Source organism: Wyeomyia smithii, chromosome 1 (genome assembly GCF_029784165.1).
Source record: "Wyeomyia smithii strain HCP4-BCI-WySm-NY-G18 chromosome 1, ASM2978416v1, whole genome shotgun sequence".
NCBI lineage: Eukaryota > Metazoa > Arthropoda > Insecta > Diptera > Culicidae > Wyeomyia > Wyeomyia smithii.
This window is the reverse complement of record NC_073694.1, coordinates 183414021-183428772: the sequence shown is the minus strand read 5'-3', so window position 1 is coordinate 183428772 and position 14752 is coordinate 183414021. Positions and strand designations below refer to the sequence as shown.

Below are 14752 nucleotides of genomic sequence, written 5' to 3'. Positions count from 1 at the left end.
AGTTGTTTCAAAAATAGACCACCGCTGAGGATGCCACAAATGAACTAGTATTCATAAGTGAAATATTTTTCGCAATTTAATATCAGCTGACTTTTTGGTTGAAAACAAATCGATCTATAAGGATATACTCGACTAAGCCTATATTGGTAAGATCTGGCGTAGAAAGCTCTATTGTCTGAGTGTTAGCTTGAAGAGTGTTGGGGTGCCATAAAAAATTCGGCAAACATTTCATTTTTTGAGGTGAAACGGGACGGAACGCTGTTTTATCATTGTTAACAGTTACCAAATTTTTGATATTTTTGATGCCATGAAATTCGACAGAATCATAACAAATCGAATATTTCTATATGCTAGCGAAGCCTGCTGCTGGCAGTGCTGACAACACTGGCACAAAAATTGACACACGCAGTTGGCTTTAAACTAGAAAAAAGCAAAAACCGAAATTTTGCTAGGCGCTACACTTTAGAAGCAAGCTTCAGCCCATTTCGGCCGATTTTACAGGGAAATTAGTTACGATCTTAAGTGCCGGTATTTGTGGGAAATGTTCTAGTCGCTACCGGCGCGAAAATATGAACAACACCAAGACAGAAAAAAATAGTGATTTGAAAAATAGCAAGATTGAAAAGTTTTAAAAGTTTCATGTTGAAACCAAATGTACAAACTGATTAAATTAGTGCTCTGATGCTCACAGTTTCACAATAAATAATTGCAGGTTAGTTAACAAATTAATGATGTTATATGAGGCATTTTCGGAATGCGATAGTATGCAGGATTATCTATACTCTGCATTTTTAGTCAATTCCATTTTATTTCCATCGATTTTGGAAGTTAATCAACGAAATCTGATAATTTTGACTAAACCTAATGAAACAATTCTAGTTTTAGCATTGTTCAATTCAAATTTTTACTTGATTATCAAAATAGTTTGATGTTTTTCACTGTTCATACTAGAAGATTAACCCAAGTTTGTATGGTATTCCTTATTTTTGGAGTCTTCACCTCTGTTTCTCAGTTAAATAACAAAGTTTTCAGAGGGCAAGCGTTTATTAAACTTTTCATGAACAAACAATTTTTAACTAGCAGTTAACTGATAAAACTAAATGATTTTTACTGTCTTACTATATTTGAAACACCCCAAATTTAAAAAAAAAAACACACTATTCGAAAGAATTTCAACGATTGTGTATAGTCGCTAAACAGTTTAAACATTTTCAATGTTTCCTTCGTGAGCAAGATTGTTTTTTATATCTGGTGGATGTTCATTTATGCTCTTGTTAGTTCCACCTTCAAATTATTCATTTTTTTTAACAATATGTTGACAGTTTTATCAGCTTAGAAATTTCGTTTAAGAGTTAGGTAATGATTGTTAGTAGCCCTGGCAGCTGTTCTCTATAGCAACAATCGGTTTGGATGAAAATCACTTCGATCTGTCATGCCAGCGTACACAAAACTACATACCGGCTGTCAACCAAACCAGTCTCTCGCGTCGCTTTGTTTACATTTGCCTACTCAGATTGTAAAACCAACTGCTACCACACCACTACTACAGAGCCCAGATCGAGCACACAGTTTTTTTTTCCTTCCCGGCAGCAAAACTAGCACCCCGTCCATGGCCGATGGTGGAATAGTTTTTGTTGTTATTTGCTATTTTTCGCCTGCACTGCCTGCCTGCTGTGTGCGGTGTGTGTAGCAAAGACACGATCGGCCATCACAAGGCTAGTGAGTGAATGAGAAGAAAGCACCGACGACGCCAACCGGGTCGGCAGCGTGAGCGGGAGCGGACCAGAGATAAGTAGATTTAACTCACGAAAAAAACTGAATATAATAAAACAAAGCAAACTGGCTCGCTAGCTTAGAGCCGTTTGCTGAGCCAGTGCGAGGCACAACCCTGTGTGAAATAGTAAATTTGACGGACATTTTGGTGGATTCGCTGTCACGCGAACACACACATCAACACGCCGGGGCGTACGCAGTTGATTATTATTGGTTGGTTCAGTGTTTGTCTGTTTCGAATTGGAAATAGAACAATGATGATTCGTGTTTTTTGGAGCCCCATGTCAGGCCACGCCTCTTGGCCGAATTCGTTTCAGTTTCGTCACTTTTCGGGTGGGCGGGCTCTTTCGACGAATATAGTAAAAACGGTTGCATGCACTGTTCTCAGCTTGCGTTGCTGTTAATTACCTTCGAAACTAGCCTACTGCGCTGGAATGTTTCATGATCACATCGTTGCGTAGGAAAAGTGAATTTCCAAGGACTTTTGTCGAATTGTACTGTGAGATTTTAATTTGTTTCACCACATACACGCACTGGTCGGGATCATCACAGCGTGCGTTGATCTAGTAGTCTACGGTTGAATACACACGTACGGCGAATAGGCGCACATACACACACATGCGCCAGTATAGCGCTCCACCGGAGCCATCCCTCGTGTCCCTGTATTAGTGCGCAGGCGAGCCGGGGGTATCGGGGGAGGCACCTTCGAGTAATATAGGGAATATTCACCACTCGGCTGCACACGACGACAGTGCAGAGCGCGTGTCACGGTGCTCCGGTGTATTCACCAACAGTAAACACCCACCATACGGCACACTGATTCACACCACGACCCGAGTGACAGTTCACGACCTGTCACGTCACGAAAGCAACAACCAAAACAGATCCACTAAAGAAAGGCACACATCGGAAAAGGAACGGAAAAACTCGCGCGAACCGCACACTTTGTTTTTCACTTCTCGGCGTTTCGAAAACTTCACCACAACTGTTTTAGTGTTGGCTGCTGCAGCTCCGCACAACCCCGAACTATACGCGCGACCGAGTGCAATTGCAGTTTGTGCAAGTACAACTGCAACGGCAACGGCAACAACAACAAAGCAGGCGAACGAAACGAAACGAATGAACGAAAAAGTGCAACAACTACACGCCGCTTGCCTAGGTCTTGGTCTAGCAGCGGCCGCAGTAGGCCATGGCTAGTGGTGCCACTTAACGAAAATTTGTTGTAAGGTTTCCCTTCTTTACTAGTACTACTAGCGCGCGCGTATGAGACTGTGTGTTCTGCCGATCCGAATTGTCCCTGGTTATGGGCCACTACTATTGGCACCGGAAACGAGTGAATGCCGCACACTTTCGGGGCGATTTGTCACTAAAGTTTGGTCCCTTTTTTTAAAAATTCACTACTGTTCCAGGTTCGTGACGGTGACACAAGCGGAACCCCGTGCGTGATACCGGGCGACCACAGAGCAGCAGGCCTTGTACTTGAGTATTGTCATGGTTCCGATCATGCCGCAACTGTCAGTGTATGTGTTCGTTAGTTTTTTTTTATCACACCTCAATATACTTTTCCTAGCTTCATTTTCGCGCACACAAAAAAAAACACTAGTAAAAATTGTTAGATGATGTAATTTTATATGGCAGTTATTGCAGGAAACGATGTTTGGAAGACAGGAAAGAACGAAAAAAAGTCGACCATACACATAGCATAAACCCATATAGCGTTGCTTACAATTTTAAAGCGAAGCAGTAACTAAATCTGCTATATACGTGACATATAGCAGGAGAAGCGATTGTAACCTTCAGCCCGATAGAGTACCCTCTCTCCGGCCACCAACCTTCCCCCTTCCTAGGGCCATGGTCGTCATCAGCCCGGCAGTTCGGTCGGTGGCGCGGTACCTTCTTTTCGTAAGACACTCACCCAGCCCAGCATCGCCAGACAGGCAAAACCATGTGCCGAATCATGCTGTGTGAGTGAGTGAGCAAGTGAGTGACATGACGACGACGGCGACGACAACAACGACGGCACAAAAGTGCATATTGCATTCTATTAATTTACTCTTTCTCCGGGCGCCTCTAGTCTCGCGAGGTTCAATTGGAGACATAGCGTGAATCGGCCACCCAACCCCAGCCCAAGCAAACCAACACCAGCGAGCGTCGAAGGCACTCATTCGCTCACGCGGCTAAAGACGGCGGGATGAGTGAACCACCCTGCCCGCTCCCGATAATTTCGTACGTTCGACCAGAAGAAGGATAAAAAAACCTAAACTGCATCCCACACACCAACGCAAACGCAGACGAAAACGAATTCTCCACACACCAAACCCTCCACCACCCAGAAGAAGCACACTACTATCACACAGGAGATACGCCAGTGCTGAGATGAGGCTGCTGCTTGCAAGTGAGTGCATCTTTACTCCGTGAGCAGCAGCAGAGCCAGCCGCATTCGACAAACAACCACTGGCATGGGAGGCAATGAATGAACGAAAATACTGATCGACTGCTGGACCGGGTAGAGTTTGGCCCGTACAATCCACAGTCCGTCAATTTTGACAGGCAAACTGATCATCACAAAAATAAAAGGTCCTGAAGTTCTACAACATTTTTCCAACAGGCAGAACTAATCAACCTATTACCGAGACACTTTTGAAACATTTAAAAAAACCAAACTTGAAATTAAAAATCATACTTAAAAATCAGGTACAGACGAATCTCTTTGAAAATTTAATGGAATAATATTGAGCATTTAAATAAAAAATAAGAAGAATTTGGATTGGAATTTACGGATTGGATATACCGGATTCCGATTGAATTTTGACTCGATTTAGATTAGAGTACGTTAACAATTAAATTGGATTAGCATTGAGCATTGGGTACTAATTATCGAGCATTTTTCGTGCTGAAATATAAATTAAAAATGAAGTGGTTTTATAGCGATTTTTATAGCTTGCAAACAATTGGTTCACCTCCAATACGTAGAGTAAAGAGGTATAAAACGCCCCCCCTGGGCGAAACGCCCCAGTCCTTTTTTTCGGGAATATGCAAATATTAAAATACGAAAATATTGAGAATCCCTAGTGTTTTATGTAACTAGTATACTATGTAAGTTTACCTGTTGTCACTAGCAACCAAACAGAAAGAAAAAAGTAGGAGGGTGGTATTCAAGACACGACCGCATGACGTTGACTACCGTATTCTTATAAAAAAAAAAAAAAATATTCCATTGAAGCAAATAGTAGAGGGAATTGCAACGCTTCTTTTACAAAACTTCTGTAATAAAATTTCGAGGCACCAAAAGGTACCAGTTGCCGATTATTCTCGTTAACTGGTTAGTCCGTCCAGAATTCCAGCCATTTTAGTATTTTGCAGTAGCCATTTATTACTAACAGCCACCAGCATAACAGGTGAAACCGGCACGAGATGACCGGTACTATTTTGTTTTTCCTCCTTTTAGCTGCTAACACCGAGCGTCCGTATGTATCCGGTACGGTTTAATAATGAAACTGATGGGGTGAAATGTTCGAACGATACGTTTTATACCAAGGCTTCGTCAGATAAATAGAAAGAGGGATGGGCTACATAGATGATGGAATGGTAGAGACAAATGTTTCTTGAAAGCTGCGCCGGCCGCTGTCTAATATTAACACGAACACAAACATGCATTTTTGCAAGGTTTTTTCCGCTAGCAGCAGCATTTGGTAAAACAGAAAATTCAATTGGCCGCTTCTGTACCAAAATTTCGAGGCACCAAAAGGTGTCAGTTGCCGATCATAGTTTCCTGGTTAGTCCGTCCAGAATTCCAGCCATTTAAGTGTTTTGCAGTAGCCATTTACTACTAAAGCCACCAGCATAACGGGTGAAACCGGCACCAGATGACCGGTACTATTTTGTATTTCCTCCTTTCAGCTGCTATCACCTAGCGTCCGCATGTCACTGGTGCGGTTTTGGAATCAGAATTATGGGGCGCCGGCCGCTGTCGTAATATTAACACCAACAAAAAAATGCATATTTGCAAGGTTTTTTTCCGCTAGCAGCAGCATAAACATCGGAAACAGAAAGTGACAACAACAATAACAACAAAGTCAGATCGATTGTATCCGTTAGTGTCGACTGTGCTTGGGAAGAGAGGTAGTGATTGGCTGCGCGGTATGATTTAGACAATCGATATTAATTACCAATTTTTCAATAGTGTATCTCAAACAAAAGTTTGTTTTTGTTACATAAATTTAACCGTAAAAGAATTTCTGATCGATTGATGCCAAAACCTCGAAAACCTGATTATAGATGACTGCATAATAAGCGCTCAAAACCTGACCACTTTTCTCTGGTTTTCCCTGGTTGAATTACTAGATTTTCAAATTCAGGGGCCTAACTTCGATATAGACGTTAGTCAACGTCAAAACAGAAAATTCAATTAGCCGCTTCTGTAACAAAATTTCGAGGCACCAAAAGGGGCCAGGTGCCGAATATATCCATGTTTTTGGTCAGTCCGTCCAGAATTCTTTCAAGATAGCGTCCGTATGTAGCCGGTACGGTTTAGTAATGAAACTGATGGGGTGAAATGTTCGAACGGTACGTTTAATACCAAGGCTTCGTCAGATAAATAAAAAGAGGGATGGGCTACATAAATGATGGAATGGAAGAGACAAATGTTTCTTGAAAGCTGCGCCGGCCGCTGTCATAACATTAACACCAACACAAACATGCATTTTTGCAAGGTTTTTTCCGCTAGCAGCAGCATTTGGTAAAACAGAAAATTCAATTTGCCGCTTCTGTAACAAAATTTAGAGGCACCAAAAGGTGCCAGTTGCCGATTACATTGTTGTTTTCTGGTTAATCTACTAAGAGCCACCAGCATAACGGGTGAAACCGGCACGAGATGACCGGTACTATTTTGTATTTCCTCCTTTCAGCTGCTATCACCTAGCGTCCGCATGTCACTGGTGCGGTTTTGGAATCAGAATGATGGGGCGCCGGCCGCTGTCGTAAAATTAACACCAACAAAAAGATGCATATTTGCAAAGTTTTTTCCGCTAGCAGCAGCATAAACATCGGAAACAGAAAGTGACAACAACAATAACAACAAAGTCAGATCGATTGTATCCGTTAGTGTCGACTGTGCTTGGGAAGAGAGGTAGTGATTGGCTGCGCGGTATGATTTAGACAATCGATATTAATTACCAATTTTTCAATAGTGTATCTCAAACAATAGTTTGTTGTTGTTACATAAATTTAACCGTTAAAGAATTTCTGATCGATTGATGCCAAAACCTCGAAAACCTGATTATAGATGACTGCATAATAAGCGCTCAAAACCTGACCACTTTTCTCTGGTTTTCCCTGGTTGAATTACTAGGTTTTTAAATTCAGGGGCCTAACTTCGATATAGACGTTAGTCAACGTCAAAACAACTTTGGTTTGAAGTGCCTCGGCTCTAATTTTCAGCATCATTTACGTAAGGTTCTTTTGTTAATTAATATAGTTTAGCTAGCGTTATTTGCGCTTTATCCTGTTAAGTGAACCAATAAGCAGCTGTATCAAGTGGAGAAACGGTAAGATTTGCCTAAATTGCTAAAATATTTAATAATTTCGGCAACGCTACTACTACGGGTAATATGCCCTGCTTCCAGTCGGGGTAATATGCCCTATCGCTGGTGCAACCTAACCGTGCATTCTTGTTTCGTAGATGGCACGTACACCTATTCGTAAACCGACAAAAAGACGGTCGTGGAACATTGAGAATCTGTCCCGAGCCATGAAAGCTGTACACCTCGGTTTGTCTAAAACTCAAGCAGCAATCCAATACGGCATTCCCAAACGTACTTTGAGGCGGTATTTAGATTCAACGGTACATCCAGAGAATGTAAAGTTAGCTCGACTGGGAAGTTTTGCCACAGTATTCTCACCCCAGCAGGAGGAGCAGCTGGCCGCGTACGCGATCGATATGTATCAATGCTTCTACGGATTAACGACTCGGAACATGCGAAGCTTAGCGTATCAGATGGCTGAAAAAAATGGGATTCCGCATCCATTTGACAAGGAACTCAAGCTAGCTGGGCCAGATTGGCTAAAAGGTTTTCTTCAGCGTCATCCAAACATTTCCCTTCGAACACCGGAAAACACTTCTATCGCACGGGCAAGAGGCTTCAATCGGAAAAGTGTTACGCAGTTTTTCGATCTGCTGGAACGGGTTTTAGATGAGCATCCTTACCCACCCAGTAGGGTTATCAACGTTGACGAAACGAGTGTCGGCACTGTATATAGAGTGATGTTATGCTTTTGGATGTTATTTTTCACTTTTTTAAATTGTTCACTTCAGGTCCAGGGGCGAAAGACGAAGGTACTGGCAAACAAAGGGCAACATCAAGTTGACAGACTAATTTCGGCAGAAAGAGGTGAAAATACGACTGTAACGATGGCCATGTCAGCTTCCGGTACGTTCATGGATCCGTTCTTCATCTTCCCGCGACAACGGATGCATGACGCACTGATGGTTGGAGCTCCACCGGAGTCCAAATTCGCTTGCAACTCCAGTGGGTGGAGTACTCTGGAGACGTTCTCTCAATGGTTCGATAGCTTCTTGAGGTGCTATCGTCCTACAAAAGAAGATCCGGTTTTACTAATTCTAGATGGCCATTCAAGCCATACTAGAAACCTGGAGGTTCTGGAGAAGGCAAGGGTCAACCACACCCGAATTTTATCAATTCCGCCTCACACAACTCATAAGCTACAGCCACTTGATGTGGCATTTATGGGTCCTTTTAAAGCAGCCTATTCTGAAGCATTAGATAGGCTTCTTAAACGGAATGGTGGAAAAGCAGTAATAATATACAACGTTGCTGCTTTGGTTAACGAGGCATTCAAACAAACTGCCAAGAAGACCGTGGCTCATAATGGTTATAAAACAACCGGTATAATGCCATTTGACCGAAATGTATTTTCTGACGCTGATTTTGCGGCTTCACTCGGGCGACCCTTTAAAACCATTGATTCCTCACCGAAAGTTGTACAGAATGAACAGCAACTCACTGTTGAACTTGGCGACGTTGTACCAGATAATAATCTGATATTGGACATCAACACATTTTATTTCGTGGATGAAAACGGAAATCTTGCATCGCTTGTCGTGCAAGACACCGATGCCAGCTCAACCGTTGTGATGGATCAAGAACCGGAGTTGTTGATACCGGAGTATCAGAACCGACCGCCATTGACAAATGTGAATAGAAATTCGCCGTCTCTCTGTACCGTCAAAATAGAGTCAAATCAGACACCATCTGTTTCTGAACAGAGAACATTGGCAAAACGACGTAGGTGGGATTGGCCGAACGCCGCAGTTCGGTCCGCTAAACATGATCTTCCGTTGGTGCTCGATAGAAATTCTGAGCTGGAAGCTGCAGTGCAAAAAATGAGTAAGCGGAAGGTTAACAAAAAAAAATCATTGCGAGGAACTCACGTCGTCGCCATACCGGAAAAAGCTGAAGCAGGAGCAGGTAGCAAAGGATATAAAAAATATTCGAAAAAGACCTACGCGAAAGCCAAAGGCTAAACTAGACAGGAAGGAAGATATTATTTGTCATGCATGTGGATATCTGTTTAGCGTTTCAAAACACGGAGATGGCTGGCAGAAATGCATCACATGTAGTGAATGGTTTCACATTGAATGCCAGCGCTCTGACAATGAGCCGTTGAAGTGTTTTCTCTGCAGTTAAACTGCGTTTGTTATATTTCTCTTTTCACGAAGCTTGATTAACTTGTTATTACAAGAATTGAATTTCTTTGTTTTTTTCCCTGTAAAATTGTTTTTTTGAAGTAGAATACTTCTCTCAGGAAGTTCGGCTACATAGGGATGTGAAATGAAAATCTAAAACCGAAAAAAGTGAAAAATATGTCCAATTTAAAATGCTAATAAATCGGTTAGTATTCGATGGATTTCCTTCGTTCTTGCAGCTATAGATTGGAGAATCTTTTAAGATTCTTCCCAAAATAAGATAATTGTAATTTTATTATTCACACTATTGTACTAATGAAAATAGTCAAGCCTTGTCAAAACGAAAAATTCGACCTCTGATTGGTCGTTATATGCTAGCTTCCCAAGCACGGTCGACTGAATCATATACCTTGCAATTGAAAACATGCTATTTGGCCTATATAAGAGCCTGTTTCAGCCGGAGCCGCTCATAATAGTTCTAGACAGCGACAACAGCAGTCGTCCTTCCTTAGCAGCAGCACTAACCCTGTGGTTGGTCACCACGTCTCAGGAGCAGCGCGGTTTTTCTCAGCGTGTGTCGCCAGACAGCCATTATTCCCCCCGTGTTGGGGCAGCATGAAGATTGCCATCAGGAAATCCAATTTTGGAAATCAAAATGCCTTTTTCAAGGCAAATAAACAAGTCATTGAAAGTTAATAATTTTTGTCAACGCAAGCAAGCATTCTGTGTTGCATCCAACCCGGTGGCATCACTGACGTTTACGTACAACATAAGTGAAGCCAGCATTAGCTGGATCGCTGGATCAATTTCACATGCAATTTGACAGCTGATTCATCGAAACACGGGAAAAAGCAGTGTTCATACGTGCATACAGTGTCGGTGTTCAGCTGCAGTGTGTTTATATGTTGTTTTCGGGTGATGTATTCATTGCATATAACGTCGAGTGCTTTGCTTGATGAAACAAAAAATGAATGCGTTGCATTATTATAGAATGTACACAACGTTTATTCATACCGATTTCTAACGGCGGTGTTTCTTGCAGGCGGCTGACATCGCGCGATGATTTGGGGATTAACATCTCAACGTATGTGTAAATGAGATAGTATATCAACGCTACCTTTAAACATTAACAAAGTTAAGCTAAGCTTTTATTCAAATGAATAAATTGATTCGAGCGCATAGTTCTGTACAACATATATTATGCTTCGTTCGTCATGCTTACACTGCTGTGTGAACAAACCTTCAAAAACAAAGATGAGACTAGCGCCACTGTCTTTCACGGCAGCTTCAGGAAACAAGGCCGATGCCACCGGGTTGGTTGCATTCTAGCAATTTAAATCTGTCGCACCCGTCAAATTTACTGAATGTAAAATAGCTTCCACAGTGCATGTTGTCCGTGTATCTTAATTCCCCCAATGTTAGAGCAGCTCAAAAGTTGTAATCAGTAACCGATTTTGAACCGCAAAACGCTTTTTTCAAGGCAAATAAACAAATAATTGAAGGTTAATAATTTTCTGGCATCAACACAAGCAGACATTCTGTGCGGGATGCAATCAAATTCTGTTGTAGTTGTCTAATTTTTACTTTATTTAGTGCACCCCCCACTGTAGGGGCAGCGCAAAGGCTGCGATCAGCATAACCGACATAGAATAATAAACTGCCCTGTTAGAACGCATTCACAAAAGCAGTTAGTTCGACTATGCAGAGCTAATATGAAGTCGATTCAATCAATCAGCATAAACAGAATTTCGTCGTCTCCCAGCTGCCAAGTTGCAACATGATGCAACACGCAACAGCGAGCAAACGAAATCGCTCGATGTTACAAACCGCAATAAGATACGGGTTAAAACCGTTGCGTGTGTGAGATCACCATCGGTGTTTATTCGCTGGATACAAAAATCAAATGCGAATTGTGGAATAATTCGTCTAAAGAACATAAGGAAATGGTAAACCTGAACTGAAAGGCGTGGCCTATTACGTCGCACCCTACGGCTATAAAAGAGTGTTTCTGGGAAAACTAGCTACATTCATTAGTCGGAAGGTGAACTGGATGGACCGTCCACAACGTTGACAGCAGTAACAGCAGATATCGGCACTCAGTAGTAACAGACCATAGCAGCGGGTTGCGCCTGTGGTTGCCTTCAAATTAAACAAATCACTTGCCCTGTGGTTGATCACCACGTCTCAGGCCTCTGCCAGGTTGAACGCCAACGCGAGCTATCGGGCGAGATTTTTTCCGTACATCAGCCGGCACTTCCTCTAATGGAAAAGTTGGATCATTTTGTTTAGAAGAATATTACTGTCGGTAATATTACAGAGATGCGATTGCATTATATCCAATATGGAATGTAACAATTGTTCTTTTGAGGACAAATAAAACACTTAATTTGCAAATTTAATAGCTTTGGGTACCAGTAGCAGTATGGTAACAGCCTCAGCGGTAGGTGCAGCCGGTACTTCCCTGAGGCCGATGTTATAAGGAAGTAAATGGAAGCGGCACGGCAAAACAGTTCGGGTGTGCTTAGACACGCGTCATTTTTCGTTGTTGATATTATTCCCCACATGAAACGAAATTACTCCAGTAAAGCCGTGTCTAATTTTCAATGTGAAAACACCTTTCTATTGTGTTGGCCGTGCGCATTAGGCCTCTGCCAGGCTTAACGCGAAAAGTGGCGCGAACCGATTCGCCCGGCCGTAGGTTAATGTACAGCCATACAGTGACCGGCACAAAAAAAGATCCACTCCAAGTAGGGAATTTTTTTTCGAAAAAAACTTGTGTTTTTCTAACACATCTTTATTTCAATTTTTAGAACATAAAAGTTGATCTCCTAACTTCATTTTTCTGGAGATATATAATTGATTTTCATTTAGAAAACATTGGAATAAAGTGTTTACTTAATGGCTAGTTTTTTTAGGTATGACAGAAAAAAAGATCCACCACCGTAATATTTTTTTCCGTGTATTTCACGTTGGTTAACCCCTCGGTGTTGACACTTCAATGTTTTTGTTTGTCGAAAACATTTAATGTAGAGCGCGTAAGACAACTTCAAGTGTTGATTAGAGCTGATTATAAAGCTGTGAGAAATGACAGGAGGAAAAATTTCCATGCAGGTCCGAAACCTTATTGTGCGTGATGCTAAGCGTGGGGAATCTCAACGGGAAAATAGCGGAAAAATTTGGAGTGAGCCGTGGAGCAGTGCAAAAGATCATAGGAAAACATAAAGAGCTCGGTAGTGTTGCTGATCGAGCCCGTGGAGTTCTGGAAGCATGTCATCTGGTCGAATGAGTCAAAATTTGAGCTCTTCAATAAGAAACGACGATCAAGAGTTTGGCGGAAAAGCGATTGAGGGCTCCAGGATAGACATCTTCAGCCAACAATGAAGCACGGCGGTGGGAACATTATGGTTTGGGGCTGTTTCTCGTGGTTTGGTGTAGGAAATTTGTGCGAAATCAAGGTATAATGACGGCAGAAGTGTACATCGACGTTTTGTGTGAGAATTTAGAGGAGTCGATACTTAAAATGGGACTGGAGAATAGTTATACATTTCAGCAAGACAACGACCCAAAACACATAGCGAAGAAAACACGTGCATTCTTCCGGTCAACCCGCATCGAATCAATAGAATGGCCACCCCAGAGCCCCGATTTGAACCCAATTGAAAACCTCTGGGCCATACTCGACAACAAGGTGGATAAAACGGGGGTAACAAACAAACAAACATATTTTGCAGCCCTACAAAAGGCTAGGGACGATTTGGACCTACAGCATCTCCGGAACCTCGTTGAAAGCATGCCAAAGCGTCTTCAATTGGTGATTGAGGCCAAAGGAGGTCATATTAGCTACTAGTAGTTTGTTTTGATTCGTTTGAACTATTGTTTTGTTTAAAAAAATGAAGTAGATCTTTTTTCCTGTCATACTTTAAAAACTAACACAAAAGTGGACATATGTTTTTTAAATATTTAAATATTTTTAAATAAAAATCAGTGATATGTCTAAAGAAAATTTAAGTTTGGAGGTAAACTTTTCTGTTCCATAAATTTAAACCATAGTAAGTCAACAAAAAGAACGAGTGGGTTAAAAAAATTATACTGGGGATGGATCTTTTTTTATGCCGGTCACTGTAAGTAGAGCTGAGCAAAAGTATTCTACTTCAACCTTGCGGTCGTGGCTTTGCACACAACCCTTCTGTTATTTTTTTTTTTTTGAAATATCGAGTTGAAGTTGAAGATGTAACTATGACACTGTCGACAATTCGAGCAGATGGCCAGCGCTGGTTTAAAACCCAATTAATTATCTAAACTGCGATAAATCCTTCGTTCAGTAGATCGTGGATTGATGTTACATATGTTATATTCAAACTAAACTTACAAAATAACTAAAAATGAATGTGATTGAAAAAAAAAAAACAATTTGCAAAAACCATTGCTCATGAAAAAATACTGGATTGCTCAAAAAAATATTCACACATGCAAAAGTTTGTCTCTGCAATTTGTTATTAACAATAGCAAAACTTGGAACAACGAAGTACTGTCCTCTTTTAATCATTGATGGGAAGCTTAAACCCCTCTCTAATACTCCGATATAATTTCACACATGATAAATGACGCGCATGGAACATCTGTCATCTGCGTTCCATCACAGAAACCTTCTATAGTGATGCATAACAACATAACAATCCTCATCCCATTACCACCACCTCTGTCTACTTCTTTGTTTTCGTCTTTTTCTACATAAGCAAACAAATATTATTTGATAAAAAATAAAAAAAGTTGGCTTACTGTAGCGCATTTGCAGAATAGAAGATAAACCTATGTTTAATTTTTAAAACTTTGAAAATTTTATGTCGATATATCAAAATTTCTTGAATCAAAATTCTTGATAAGATTTTACATAATGTTCAAAAATAATGGCCAATAGCTAAACCCGATTCCGGCGCAGAGAAATTAGTTTTTACTTCAAAAAATGAACTTCAAACTCTTATTACTCATCAACTATAAACATAATTAACACAAACTGTATTGCAAATTCAAAGATCAATCTGTACCTTACTGAATGATTTCATCGTGAAAATTTCAAGTATTATTGTTGAACTTGAATCAAAGTTTGAATGTCACTCGTCGGAAATGGGTTTATCTTATACTCTAAGTTTTTTTGAAACAGCTAAAATTTTCACGTATCAGCAAAATAATTATCCCTTTTTCCGTACATCTTGAACGTCGTAGTATACTTAAGGAATTAATTTGGGGTACAATATGTGCAGCATGTCTTGTGTA

At 41.0% G+C, this 14752-nt stretch overlaps 1 protein-coding gene across 2 annotated transcripts in view; it reads right to left on the bottom strand.

Moving 5' to 3' along the window:
- LOC129720725 (mushroom body large-type Kenyon cell-specific protein 1) overlaps positions 1-3415 on the bottom strand; it is a 487807-nt gene extending 484392 nt beyond the window's left edge. For both annotated transcript variants that reach the window (XM_055672428.1, XM_055672439.1), the window contains exon 1: positions 2182-3415. The gene's annotated coding sequence lies outside the window, so the exon portion shown is untranslated. The remainder of the gene's footprint in view (positions 1-2181) is intronic.
- Positions 3416-14752: the final 11337 nt, after the last annotated feature.